Source organism: Bos grunniens, chromosome 8, assembly GCF_055505025.1.
Source record: "Bos grunniens cultivar Pamir isolate PY7600 chromosome 8, Bosgru_T2T1.0, whole genome shotgun sequence".
Classification (NCBI taxonomy): Eukaryota; Metazoa; Chordata; class Mammalia; order Artiodactyla; family Bovidae; genus Bos; species Bos grunniens.
Genome location: NC_141172.1, coordinates 18029139 through 18042558, shown reverse-complemented (window position 1 = coordinate 18042558; position 13420 = coordinate 18029139). Strand labels below are relative to the sequence as shown.

General features: G+C 37.3%; 1 long non-coding RNA gene across 12 annotated transcripts in view; it reads left to right on the top strand.

The window, feature by feature from the left end:
* The window catches only part of LOC147366712 (uncharacterized), a 409970-nt gene that overhangs the window by 315489 nt on the left and 81061 nt on the right, over window positions 1-13420 (top strand). For all 12 annotated transcript variants that reach the window (XR_015168983.1, XR_015168988.1, XR_015168999.1 and 9 more), the window contains one exon: window positions 998-1079. This is a non-coding gene — a long non-coding RNA (uncharacterized LOC147366712). The remainder of the gene's footprint in view (window positions 1-997; window positions 1080-13420) is intronic.

Sequence of the window (13420 nt, the reverse complement as noted above, 5' to 3'; positions counted from 1 at the left end):
TCAAACTCTCTGTGTCTGCCTCAGACTCCTCACACTTTGTGTCTCAAATGCACACCTCAAAGCATTATACATCACACACACCATGCTTTCTTAAATCAGAACTCTTGTTGAAGGACTTGGTTTATTTGAACTCCGTTATCTTTCTGGGATTACCATTTCTTTCTCCTAATGCTGTTTTAAAAACATACAGCACAGCCTAATTTAGAAGTACTGGCTATTTTGATTCCTATTGATCTGTTAATTTTGCTTTCTTTCTTTAGGTAGTGTAATTCTTTTGAATCAAAGAGCTCTCTAGACCTTTTAAGGGCACAGGGTTGTACAGGAAGCTAGAATTCTCACTGTGTGTAAACAGAGGGCTTGCTTTCTGGTCCTGTAAACTTCCTCAGTTACTTTCCTTAACCTAGCAAAATGTGGGTTTTAACGTTCCACTGCAGCTTCTGTTGTTTCTTTGTGAAAAGGTTTCATTAGATCTTGTGCTGTATTCTTTACCATATGCATGAACTTCAGTAATGGGTCTCTTTAAAGATTGACACAGAACTCCCGGAGCATCTGTGATTCTTCTAGGCCATTAAAAACTGTGCATAACTGTGAAGATTTATTGGGACTCCATATCTCTATTCCATACTCCAGCTATACATTAACATTTTCAAGGCCCAGCATGGAAGAAAAGAGAGTTAAAAGCATCTCTCTAAGCCCTTTAGTTCTTTTACATTTAGATTTATCCAAGTACCCTGAGAAATACTGGGTATGGAATTGGAAGACAGTTTAATTACTGACTCTGTTACCTATATAAATGGACAGTGTTGAGAAACTCTAAAAATCTTCAATTTAAAAAACAAAGCAAAACACTCTATTTATCTTTGAAAATGGTTTGAGTTAAATGGGCTTCTGGAGATGGCTGTTGAAAATCTGAAATTGGTATGTAAATGTGTGCTGAATGTCCTGCTTTTGCCCTCCCGATGCATAATCTGCCTTTCTCCACCCTGCTTTGTGCCAGAGGAGCTGAGTCACAGGCACTGCTTCAGCAAGGCTCTTTTGCCCTGTGATCCCCAGCCAGCTGGTGGAAACACCAGTCACAGGTAAGAGAGAGGGAGGGTGGAAATGTCAAGGGGGTCTTTCTCCCAGGCTTCTTCCTTGCCTATCTGCAGTTTGCCACCAACTCTATTTTCCACTCTTTTTCTCTACAAATATCTACAACTCCTTTGAATGTTCCTTTGCCTATAGCTGTTGGTCATAATGGGTATATCCCTTCCCTGGCCCCTTTAGGCCCAAGAGAGTTGGTTTCTTCTTGCGGATCATGGCCCAAGGGTACTTCATGGTACTCTACTTTGATCCCTCCCCCACCACCACCACCTCTTCTAAATAATCCCTTCAGCACATTATTTATTTTGAATGTGTTGGTTCTTTGTCTCATCACAACAAGGATTTGGAATGACAGACATTAAACCCCCTCGGCGTGTCACAGCTCTTGGGTCTTGGATAGACCGTGTTATAGCTCTCAGGTCTCGAAAGGACCATGTTATAGCTCTTAGACAAATCAGTGTTACAGCTCAGTGTTACAGCTCTATTTTATTTAGAAGATAGCAGGAAAATCCATCTTCGAGGTGTGAGGGCACATCGATCCAAAGTCACGAGGAGAAGAGCGCCCCAGCACGCAGGAGAGGGAGAAAGAGCTAGCTTTGGCTCCTCTATTTATATGTTTATCTCTCCCTGGGCCTGTCCTTTGTAAATTGGGCCAGCCAGGAGTGTTGTTTGTTTTACCTGAGGTCCTCACTCAGGTTCTCAGACCTTCTTTTGTTCTATTTTCGCGGGCTTTTCCCTTCCTTGTCTTTTAGCCACCGCCATTTTGGACCCCTTTTCCCTATTCTATCTACCTAACAAATGTGTCATGTTTCTTACTGGGACTTTAAATTAGTTAAATCATTACATTTATTGTGGCTTTAACTTAGACAAATAATTATTTATTATGGCTGATTTATTAAGAGATACTCTATATCCCAATATAAATCCACATCTAGAAATTTATATTTTCCTAAATTTGCTAAATACATATGCATGCACCTGGCCTATATACTTCCCTGGTGGCTCAGACAGTAAAGCGTCTGTCTACTATGCGGGAGACCCGGATTCAAGCCCTGGGTTGGGAAGATCCCTGGAGAGGAAATGGCAATCCACTCCAGTACTACTGCCTGGAAAATCCCATGGACAGAGGAGCCTGGTAGGCTACAGTCTATGGGGTAGCAAAGAGTCAGACATGACTGAGCGACTTCACTTTCAGTTTATGCATGCACACACACACTTTTCTAAATATATGGTTTTCCATCTTTTCCAGAATGAAATTGACAGCTAGATTAAATTTTAAGGCTATTTTGTGAATTTATACTTAGTTTTACTTAAAATTGTGATCTTATTTCTACTAGTTTTGATTTTTAAATTTTAACTACTGTTAGCTTTACTTCAGTATTATCAACTTATGTGTATTTAATCAAGGATATTTTTGATCTACAATTTTAATAATTAGTGTATATACACATATATAATTTAAAATATAAATTAATTAACCTAAAACAATAAAATGACTCATTATTTTACCAGTAAAACAGGTTTATCTGGGAGCAGCAAAGAATTGCAACCCAATTCTTTGTGTGATTATGGTGGATGACATGCAAGTGTGGGTAAAACAAAGGAGAGAAAACTCTTGAGAGGAGAAAGGGAAGTTGGGACAGACTGTTATAAACGAAAGTCCCATGGGAGGAAACTAGGAGTTCAAAGTACAGTGGCTTTTCACTGGCTGAGTTGTGATAGTCTTTTCTTGGCTGAGCTGTTACAGAGCAAGGAGAACAGCTTTCTCTTAATGGTATTAGCAACCCACTCCAGTACTCTTGGGGAGAAGGCAATGGCACCCCACTTCAGTACTCTTGCCTGGCAAATCCCATGGACAGAGGAGCCTGGTGGGCTACAGTCCATGGGGTCTCGAGGAGTTGGACACAATTAAGCGACTTCACTTTCACTTTTCACTTTCATGCACTAGAGAAGGAAATGGCAACCCAGTCCAGTGTTCTTGCCTAGAGAATCCCAGGGATAGGGGAGCCTGGTGGGCTGCCGTCTGTGGGGTCGCACAGAGTTGGACATGACTGAAGTGACGCAGCAGCAGCAGCAGCAGTGTCCCTTCCTGCTGGGGTAGCAAAGTACACCTCTTCCTCTTCCTCTTTGGATCTGTATTGACCTCAAGTGTTATATGCATGAGAGCTCCCCCTCTGGCCTCCTGACTATTTTAGTGAAGTTTTTTTCTTTATTAACTTTCACAAACTCAGTTCAGTCACTCAGTCGTGTCTGACTCTGTGACCCCATGGACTTCAGCATGCTAGGCTTCCCTGTCCATCACCAACTCCTGAAGTTTACTCAAACTCATGTCCATTGAGTAGGTGATGCCATCCAATGATTTCATCCTCTGTCGTCCCCTTCTCCTCCTGCCTTCAATCTTTCCCAGCATCAGGATCTTTTCAAATGGGTTCTTTGCATCAGGAGGCCAAAGTATTGGAGTTTCAAGTTTAGCTCTATTCAGGACTGATCTCCTTTAGTATCGACAGGTTGGATCTCCTTGCTGTCCAAAGGACTCTCAAGAGTCTTCTCCAACACCACAGTTTAAAAGCATCAATTCTTCGAGTCTCAGCTTGCTTTGTAGTCCAACTTTCACATCCATACATGACTACTGGAAAAACCATAGCTTTGACTAGATGGATCTTTGTTGGTAAAGTAATGTCTCTCCTTTTTAATATGCTGTTGAGTTTGGTCATAACTTTTCTTCCAAGGAGCAAGCATCTTTTAATTCCATGGCTGCAGTCACCATCTGCAGTGATTTTGGAGCCCCCAAAAAAGTATCTCACCATTTTCATTGTTTCCCCATCTGTTTGCCATGAAATGGTAGAACCAGATGCCATGATCTTAGTTTTCTGAATGTGAGTTTTAAGCCAACTTTTTCACCCTCCTCTTTCACTTTCATTAAAAGGCTCTTTAGTTCATCTTGACTTTCTGCCATAAGGTTGGTCTCATCTGCATATCTGAGGTTATTGATATTTCTCCCAGCAATCTTGATTCCAGCTTATGTTTCATCCAGCCCAGCATTTCACATGATTCCCTCTGCATATAAGTTAAATAAGCAGGGTGACAATATACAGCCTTAACGTACTCCTTTCCTGATTTGGAACCAGTCTGTGTTTCACAAGCTAGACCTAATATATTCATAATCCAAAAGGTTCCTTGCAAGAGAAACTTCATTGTTAATCAAGAAATTCTTTTCCCACTGCAACATGAGAAATTGTGGGGTATTTTAGCTTCTAGGGCTATCTTGAGTTTCATGATTCATTCTTCACTTCATCAGTCACATGTCTATCTCCTTAGCTCCATTCTGAGGTTGGATAAAGAGTGACTTCCTTGCTGTTTTACTCAATGAAAAATTGCCCTGTAGTTTATTGTTCTCCCCTTAGTAAACATTAGAAAACAGCAGTCATCTCAATCATTCTTCTCTCTGGCCAGTCTTTGACCCAAATACAAAGGGAACATGGTAATAAGACATGTGTATATATATCCCTCTTTGATTTTTTTTTTTCTCCCCACTTTTTTTCATTGAAGGTGTTATCACAGTTTTCTATGGCATTCTTATCATGTTACATGTATTGGATTGGCAAAAATATTCATTCAGATTTTCCTATAAAATATTATGGCATAGCCCAAATGAATCTTTTGGCTAACCCAATATTTAAGACAAAGATAGTCTTCTCTGAGAAGACTCATCTTTACTTTTAAACCTATCATCTCTGAAGTGAAGGTTTAAATTTGTCATGATCTGTTTCCAACTCTTGGTGTGGGATATATTTTTATTAGGATGAATTGAATTAAATTGTTAACCTGGAAAATAAAGGAAGGCTGTTTTTATATATATATATATATGTGTATATATATATACACACATATATGTATGTATAAGCTCTTTATAGACTTTAAATTTATGGCATTTATAATTACTGCCAGTAAGATCAATGTTATCTGAAGTTGATTGAATTTCTGACTAGGTATTATGCATTATTTTCTTTTTGAGCACTTACTCAATAAAAGCCTTTGTTGGCCTGATAGAATTGCATTTGGTGTGATATTTTGAAAAGTAATCTAGCATAAAAAAGAACTCGATCTTCCCAGAATTGTGTTTATGTATTAGTTTTAACACTTGTTGCATTAGATTGGACAAATATTATGGACTTTAAATTTATATCTAAAAATGAGAGGCTAATAGTACTTGCCACTGCAAGCTCTGATTAGTCAGTCAACAAATGTTGATTTAATTTTCCAGTTTCTATTCTTCGGTCTTGCTTTGCTTATTTGTTACTCTTGAAAGTTGGGAGAAAGTGGCACTTACTAGCAATGGAGGTAAAAGGCAATTTTTTTCTTTCTTTATTTTTTTTTTCACTTAAAAAATGGTAAAATGCATATATAAAATTTACCATCTTAATCAAACTTAAGTGTACAGTTTAGCAGTGTTAGATAATTTATACTGCTGCACAGCCAATATCCAGAGCTCTTTTCATCTTGCAAAATTGAAAATCTGTACACATTAAACACCACCCAATTCACCCTTTCCCTCCAGATAGCCTTTTATAGTGTTTCTTTTAATGATCCCAGCAAATTTAGTAAAGACTTAAAATTTATTCCAAATTATTGTTTCATTGATATGATTTATAATCACATTAACTATACAGTCTCCATCTTTCTAAACATTTTTATTTTAAGAAATTTTATTCTTTTATATAAAGTTGATTCCTTAAGTGAATAATTTGATGATATTTGATTTTATTCATTAAATGTAGAGAAGCTAACAAATCAGATGAGGAATTATTAGCCATACCAGTTTCCTCAACCTTTGATTTTAGAAATGTGAATTTAGATTTGAGTGTGTCTATAAGTTGTAGACACTAAGTCTACAATCAGTTTCAAGATCAATGGATTAGAGTCTTTCCTTCTGGATCCAAGTCTATGCCCCAACCAGTAACGCTAAAGAAGCTGAAGTTGAATGGTTCTATGAAGACCTACAAGACCTTTTAGAACTAACACCCAAAAAAGATGTCCTTTTCATTATAGGGGACTGGAATGCAAAAGTAGGAAGTCAAGAAACACCTAGAGTAACAGGTAAATTTAGGCTTGGAATATGGAATGAAGCAGGGCCAAGAATAATAGAGTTTTGCCAAGAAAATGCACTGGTCATAGCAAACACCCTCTTCCAACAACACAAGAAAAGACTCTACACATGGACATCACCAGATGGTCAACACCGAAATCAGAGTGATTATATTCTTTGCAGCCAAAGATGGAGAAGCTCTATACAGTCAACAAAAGCAAGACTGGGAGCTGACGTCAGATCATAAACTCCTTATTACCAAATTCAGACTGAAATTGAAGAAAGTAGGGAAAATCACTAGACCATTCAGGTATGACCTAAATCAAATCCCTTATGATTATACAGTGGAAGTGAGAAATAGATTTAAGGGCCTAGATCTGATAGATAGAGTGCCTGATGAACTATGGAATGAGGTTTGTGATGTTGTACAGGAGACAGGGATCAAGACCATCCCCATGGAAAAGAAATGCAAAAAAGCAAAATGGCTGTCTGGGGAGGCCTTACAAATAGCTGTGAAAAAAAGAGAAGTGAAAAACAAAGGAGAAAAGGAAAAATATAAGCATCTGAATGCAGAGTTCCAAAGAATAGCAAGAAGAGATAAGAAAGCCTTCCTTAGTGATCAATGCAAAGAAATAGAGGAAAACAACAGAATGGGAAAGACTAGAGATCTCTTCAAAAAATTAGAGATACCAAGGGAATATTTTATGCAAAGATGGGCTCGATAAAGGAGAGAAATGGTATGGACCTAAGAGAAGCAGAAGATATTAAGAAGAGATGGCAAGAATACACAGAAGAACTGTACGAAAAAGATCTTCATGACCCAGATAATCACAATGGTGTGATCACTGACCTAAAGCCAGACATCCTGGAATGTGAAGTCAAGTGGGCCTTAGAAAGCATCACTATGAACAAAGCTAGTGGAGGTGATGGAATTCCAGTTGAGCTATTTCAAATCCTGAAAGATGATGCTGTGAAAGTGCTGTGCTCAATATGCCAGCAAATTTGGAAAACTCAGCAGTGGCCACAGGACTGGAAAAGGTGAGTTTTCATTCCAGTCCCAAAGAAAGGCAATGCCAAAGAATGCTCAAACTACCGCACAATTGCACTCACCTCACATGCTAGTAAAAGTAATGCTCAAAATTCTCCAAGCCAGGCTTCAGCAATACGTGAACCATGAACTTCCTGATGTTCAAGCTGGTTTTAGAAAAGGCAGAGGAACCAGATATCAAATTGCCAACATCTGCTGGATCATGGAAATAGCAAGAGAGTTCCAGAAAAACATCTATTTCTGCTTTATTGACTATGCCAAAGCCTATGACTTTGTGGATCACAATAAACTGTGGAAAATTCTGAAAGAGATGGGAATACCAGACCACCTGACCTGCTTCTTGAGAAATCTGTATGCAGGTCAGGAAGCAACAGTTATAACTGGACATGGAACAACAGACTGTTTCCAATTAGGAAAAGGAGTACATCAAGGCTGTATATTGTCACCCTGCTTATTTAACTTCTATGCAGAGTACATCATGAGAAACACTGGACTGGAAGAAGCACAAGCTGGAATCAAGATTGCCGGGAGAAATATCAATCACCTCAGATATGCAGATGACACCACCCTTATGGCAGAAAGTGAAGAGGAACTAAAAAGCCTCTTGATGAAAGTGAAAGTGGAGAGTGAAGAAGTTGGCTTAAAACTCAACATTCAGAAAACTAAGATCATGGCATCCGGTCCCATCACTTCATGGGAAATAGATGGGGAAACAGTAGAAACAGTGTCAGACTTTATTTTTCTGGGTTCTAAAATCACTGCAGATGGTGATTGCAGCCATGAAATTAAAAGACGTTTACTCCTTGGAAGGAAAGTTATGACCAACCTAGATAGCATATTTAAAAGCAGAGACATTACTTTGCCAACAAAGGTCCATCTAGTCAAGGCTATGGTTTTTCCAGTGGTCATGTATGGATGTGAGAGTTGGACTGTGAAGGCTGAGTGCCAAAGAATTGATGCTTTTGAACTGTGGTGTTGGAGAAGACTCTTGAGAGTCCCTTGGACTGCAAGGAGATCCAACCAGTCCATTCTGAAGGAGATCAACCCTGGGATTTCTTTGGAAGGAATGATGCTGAAGCTGAAACTCCAGTACTTTGGCCACCTCATGTGAAGAGCTGACTCACTGGAAAAGACTCTGATGCTGTGAAGGATTGGGGGCAGGAGGATAAGGGGATGCCAGAGGATGAGATGGCTGGATGGCATCACTGACTTGATGGACTTGAGTCTTAGTGAACTCCGGGAGTTTGTGATGGACAGGGCGGCCTGGCGTGCTGCAATTCATGGGGTCGCAAAGAGTCGGATACGACTGAGCGACTGAACTGAACTGAACTGAAGGTCATAGTTGATGACTGGTGACTATGGGAGTGTTGAATTTTTCACTTTTTTTAATCAACTGTCTCTGTTCTGACTCTAGTCTTGGATAAAAAGCATTTTTACTTACATTTTAAGCTATACTAAAGGTAGTTTAATACTAACTTCTAAATTTTTAAATGTTTGTTGTTATTATTAGCCAAAATGGCAACCCACTCTAGTGTTCTTTCCTGGAGAATCCCAGGGACTGGGGAGACTGGTGGGCTGCCGTCTATGGGGTCGCACAGAGCCTGACATGACTGAAGCGACTTAGCAGCAGCAGCAACAGCAAGTCGTGCCTGAATTGTTCTAATTTGAAGGCTTAATTGGGCTTCCCTGGTGGCTCAGACAGTAAAACGTCTGCCTGCAGTACAAGAGATCTGGGTTCGATTCCTGGGTCGGGAAGATCCCATGGAGAAGGAAATGGCAATCCACTCCAGCACTGTTGCTTGGAAAATCCCATGGATGTAGGAGTCTGATAGGCTATAGTCCATGGGGTCGCAAAGAGTCGGACACGATTGAGCAACTTCACTTCACTTTCAATATATATATGACCTTTGGCCTGAAAAAATAAGTAAATAACTCAGGAGTTTGGAAGCAATTATTCTTAAATATTATTTATGTGTACTTTTAAACTCAGAAATATTTATAGATTATTTTGATAAGAAAGCATACACTTTGCTATCTAATAGTCTGCAATATTGTTTTAAGTATTAAGCATGCTGATAAACATAAATCATTTAAAACAGTGTTTGACACATAGAAAGTGGTTAAATCTTAGCCATTATTATCATTATTGATATTGTTATTGTTATTATTTGGGGAATTAAGCCAAATGGACAGCAAGTATATTAACCAAATTTGTAGCACTGAGTGAATTTCAGAGGTACCCTTTGCCCATGGCACCTGCTCTATGAAATATTTGCCTCCAACCTGTCTTACAGAGAGTAATGCTAGGGCAATCTAGGTTATTTAATTCTACACATGCAAAGTACTTTGACATCTAAGACATTTTCTGTACATAGTCCTGGATTTCTGGGATTTCTTTCAAAAAGCAGCAATGAACCTATAAGTTTTTTCAGACTTGAAATATCTTTTTTACTTTGTTATACCTCCTAAAATGAATTATTATTATATATTAACATGTGCAGCTGAAAGAGTAAACCTCCAATTTACTTTCAGGAGACTTAGTACTCAACTTAGAAGTACTAGCTAATTTTTGTTTAAGTAAATAAAGGAGGAAATGTTGTATTCCTTACTACTGTAAAAGTGCATTTGAGTATAAGAGGAAAGTGCAGAGTATATTTAAAAATTCCTCTACTCATATGATTTTCTATAACAGAATATCACAGACTGAGTGGCTTAAACAGTACACATATGTTTGTCAAATTCTCTTGACCGAGAAGTTCAAAAGCAAGTCTTTGGCAGATCCAGTCTGCTGGGGAACTCTTCCTGGTTTGCACCTGGCTTAAAAAATTTAATGTAAAAGTAAAGAATCTAAAAATTTAAAGGTTAATAGTGAAGATTTATTCTTTTTATCTGATGTTAGAAGTATTTTTTTTTAATTCTTTTAAAATAAAACAAGACCACCAAATATAAACCCGTATGGGAAACAGTTGATAAGTTTGGTGACCTTAAAATTAAGGATCTCTCTGCATACAGGAAAACCAGAAAAAAAGAATTAAAAAATAAGTTAGAATCTAAAACAAAGTTACAGCAACTTATAGTTTTAATACCCAGAATATGTGAAGGATTTGCTCAAAACTGTAAGCAAAAGGTAAAATTCATACCAAAATAGTGGCAAAGTCATGAGAGGGAAGTTCACAAAAGAGATAATATAGATATTGAATATCTTATGAGGAAGTGTCCAACCTTATTAATCTTCAAGAAAATATAAATAAAAACCATATTGGAGAATACTTAATTGGCAAGTTAGAAGATAGAATGACACTAGGTTTGCCGAGGATGAAAAACAAAGAGAACTCTCATGTGATGCAGTGTAATGGGGTTCAAATTTTGATTTTAAAAATCTCTATAAAAAACTTTTATTATGTAATACATTTGAACATGTACATACTCGAGATCCCTGTGTTCAAAGGTATCCTCATTTGTAGTAACATTGAAACAATGCAACAAACTTTCAAAAATCAATTAAATAGATTAATTATGGTATATCATACAATAAGACTATATTTGTTATTTAGTTGCTAGGTCATGTCTTATTCTTTTGTGACCCCATGACTGTAGCCCACTTGGCTCCTCTGTCCATGGGGTTTTCCAGGCAAGAATACTGGAGTGGGTTGCCGTTTCTTTCTCCAGGGTCTTCCTGACCCAAGGATTGAACCTGTGTCTCCTGCATTGGCAGGCAGATTCTTTACAACTGAATGACCGGGGAAGCCCCAGTAAGACTATATACAATAAACATAATTATATCCCAAACCATAAAGTTGAATGAAAATAGCAAAGTAAGTGTATATGTATATGATTTGATTTCATTGGCTAATATGTTGGTTATGTGTGTATTTACAGTTGATAGAAAGTCAAACACGTGATTAAATCAGAACTCAGGACAGTGGTTATTTTCTCTTGGTGGCATAAAGGAGAAATATTGCCAGGATGGGAAATCCGGGCATCTTTTAAGATACAGATATAAATTCTCTTAAGTTGTTTGGAGGGTTCATGGGTGCTTTGTTTTATTATTATTTGTTAAACTTTTCATGAACATTACTGTATCTTTAATAGTTTTGCAACACTTTATTTTAAAAGTATAAAAGAAAAGCATAGAAAAGAATTCAAAAATATATATGTATCAATATGAGCTTCATTGAACTAAAGAAATTAATTTTAAATTGCTTCCAACATCTAACTAATTCTCTTTTCAGGGAGATGAGAATAGAGATAGTTAGATGATTGCATGTAGGCTTTCTCCCTTACCTTCCAAAATCCTGCTCATCCTGATGGATTACCTACAGCACCTTCCTTCTTGTGGAAACTGGAATAATCAGTTTATTTCCTTTGAATAGCAGTTCATCATTTTCATTGATTTTCTTTCTGAGACTGAAATATCCTTTATTTTCTTATGTCACTACTCTTTTTTCTTCAAGCCATCCATTTCTTCTCAGGTCTTATAACCTCTGGGGACTCACATTCTCCCTCTGCTTGTCTGACTAAGGGTGAATTTCCTTCTGAAACTGCTGAGGCATTTTTTTCATCACCCTTACTATATGTGTGTATTCTATACTGTCAATATCTGACATAATTTGATGTAGTTGAAACTTCCTCTTTTTTCTTGTTCCCATCTGTCATGGCAAGCAACATGCACAAAGGATATACGCATTAAGCAGTTTTCTTGCTGGACTGCTGTGGGCAGTGACTGGGACTTTATAGTATGCACTTATGTTGTTAGTGCCAGGAAGATTTAGGAGAGCATTATTCTGAGAACACCAAGCAGTATATTGCACTTCTATATCTGAAGAAATAATTGGACAGTGACACGGAAATGTTACTGGTGAAAAGACTACCCTGTTTCCCACCAACCAGATTAAACAATGCTAATGATGCCTGTAATCCACAAAATTAGTATATATTACAGCTTTCCTATGTGCCGCTTCTGTGCTATGCCAATTATCTCAATTTATCAATGTAGAAGCTTTGATCTGATAATGATAGGCAAAAGTCCAAATTCAAGTCAAAGGGGAAAAAAGATTAAAGGGCTTTTCCCTTAATGAGAACAAGAGAAAGATTATGAAAAGAGAAATATGCCCATTTTGGTATTTATTGTTACCTGTAACTTATACAACTCAATTGGGGAAAAAAATTATGGATGAAGACAGTGTAAACAACATCTTAATTTATTGTTCTCTCTAAAGATAATGCATTTATACTTGCTTTGATTTTTTCTTCTACTCCATCAAGGCTAGGAAGTTATCTCACATAAAAAATATAAGGATAAACATAATTTGTCACTTAGATCAGTTCACTTAGAACCAAATTCTGACCCAGATTTGTCATCATTTTTAAATAAGATAACTTTATTATCAATTTTTATTTAAAAAGTCAGGAAATGCAGAAAATGTAGAAGAGAACACATAAGCATGGTGAGACTATAAATGATACTGTAATATGTATTTATTTTTAGTGTTATAGATACATTTGGGTTCATAGTATATCCAAATATGTATAACCAATCACTTAATATATTTATACTATTTAAATTAACATTTAAATGTATATACATGTACACCATGTGACAGTGTAATTCTTACTATTTAAGAATATTGATATAACAAAACTTTATTTTTTTATATAGAATTATAATCTATTGTTATGAACAGTGCTGACATGAAAAATTATATGTATACTATCTGTACTCTTACTCATAATTTTCTGAACATATTCCTGAAAGAAAAATTCCTAGAATCAATGTGTATACACTTGGAATAGATGTATTTTTCGAACTGGGCCTTTAGAAATTTAGTATCAATTTAAGCTCACCTTAACGTGATGGCTGTTTTCACTTCCTGTACAATACTAGCTCACATTAACCTTTTAACCTTGACACTCTGATAGAAACAAACAATAGTGCTTTTGCATTTTCATGAAGCCATTGTAATAATACCCAAGTTTAGCATCTGTCTTAAGTTGGGAAATGGACTCTGAGATGACTTGCATGCAGAAAGTTTATTGGGGAGTGCCTACAGAAGCAACTGTAAGGGAGTGGGTAGAGCTGGACAGAGGGAGTAGAACTTCAGAGCTGTTGAAGGTGAGGTTATGAGATGACTGGACATGAGTTTGAGCAAGCTCCGGTAAATGGCAAAGCACAGGGAAGCCTACAGTGCTGCAGTCCATGGTGT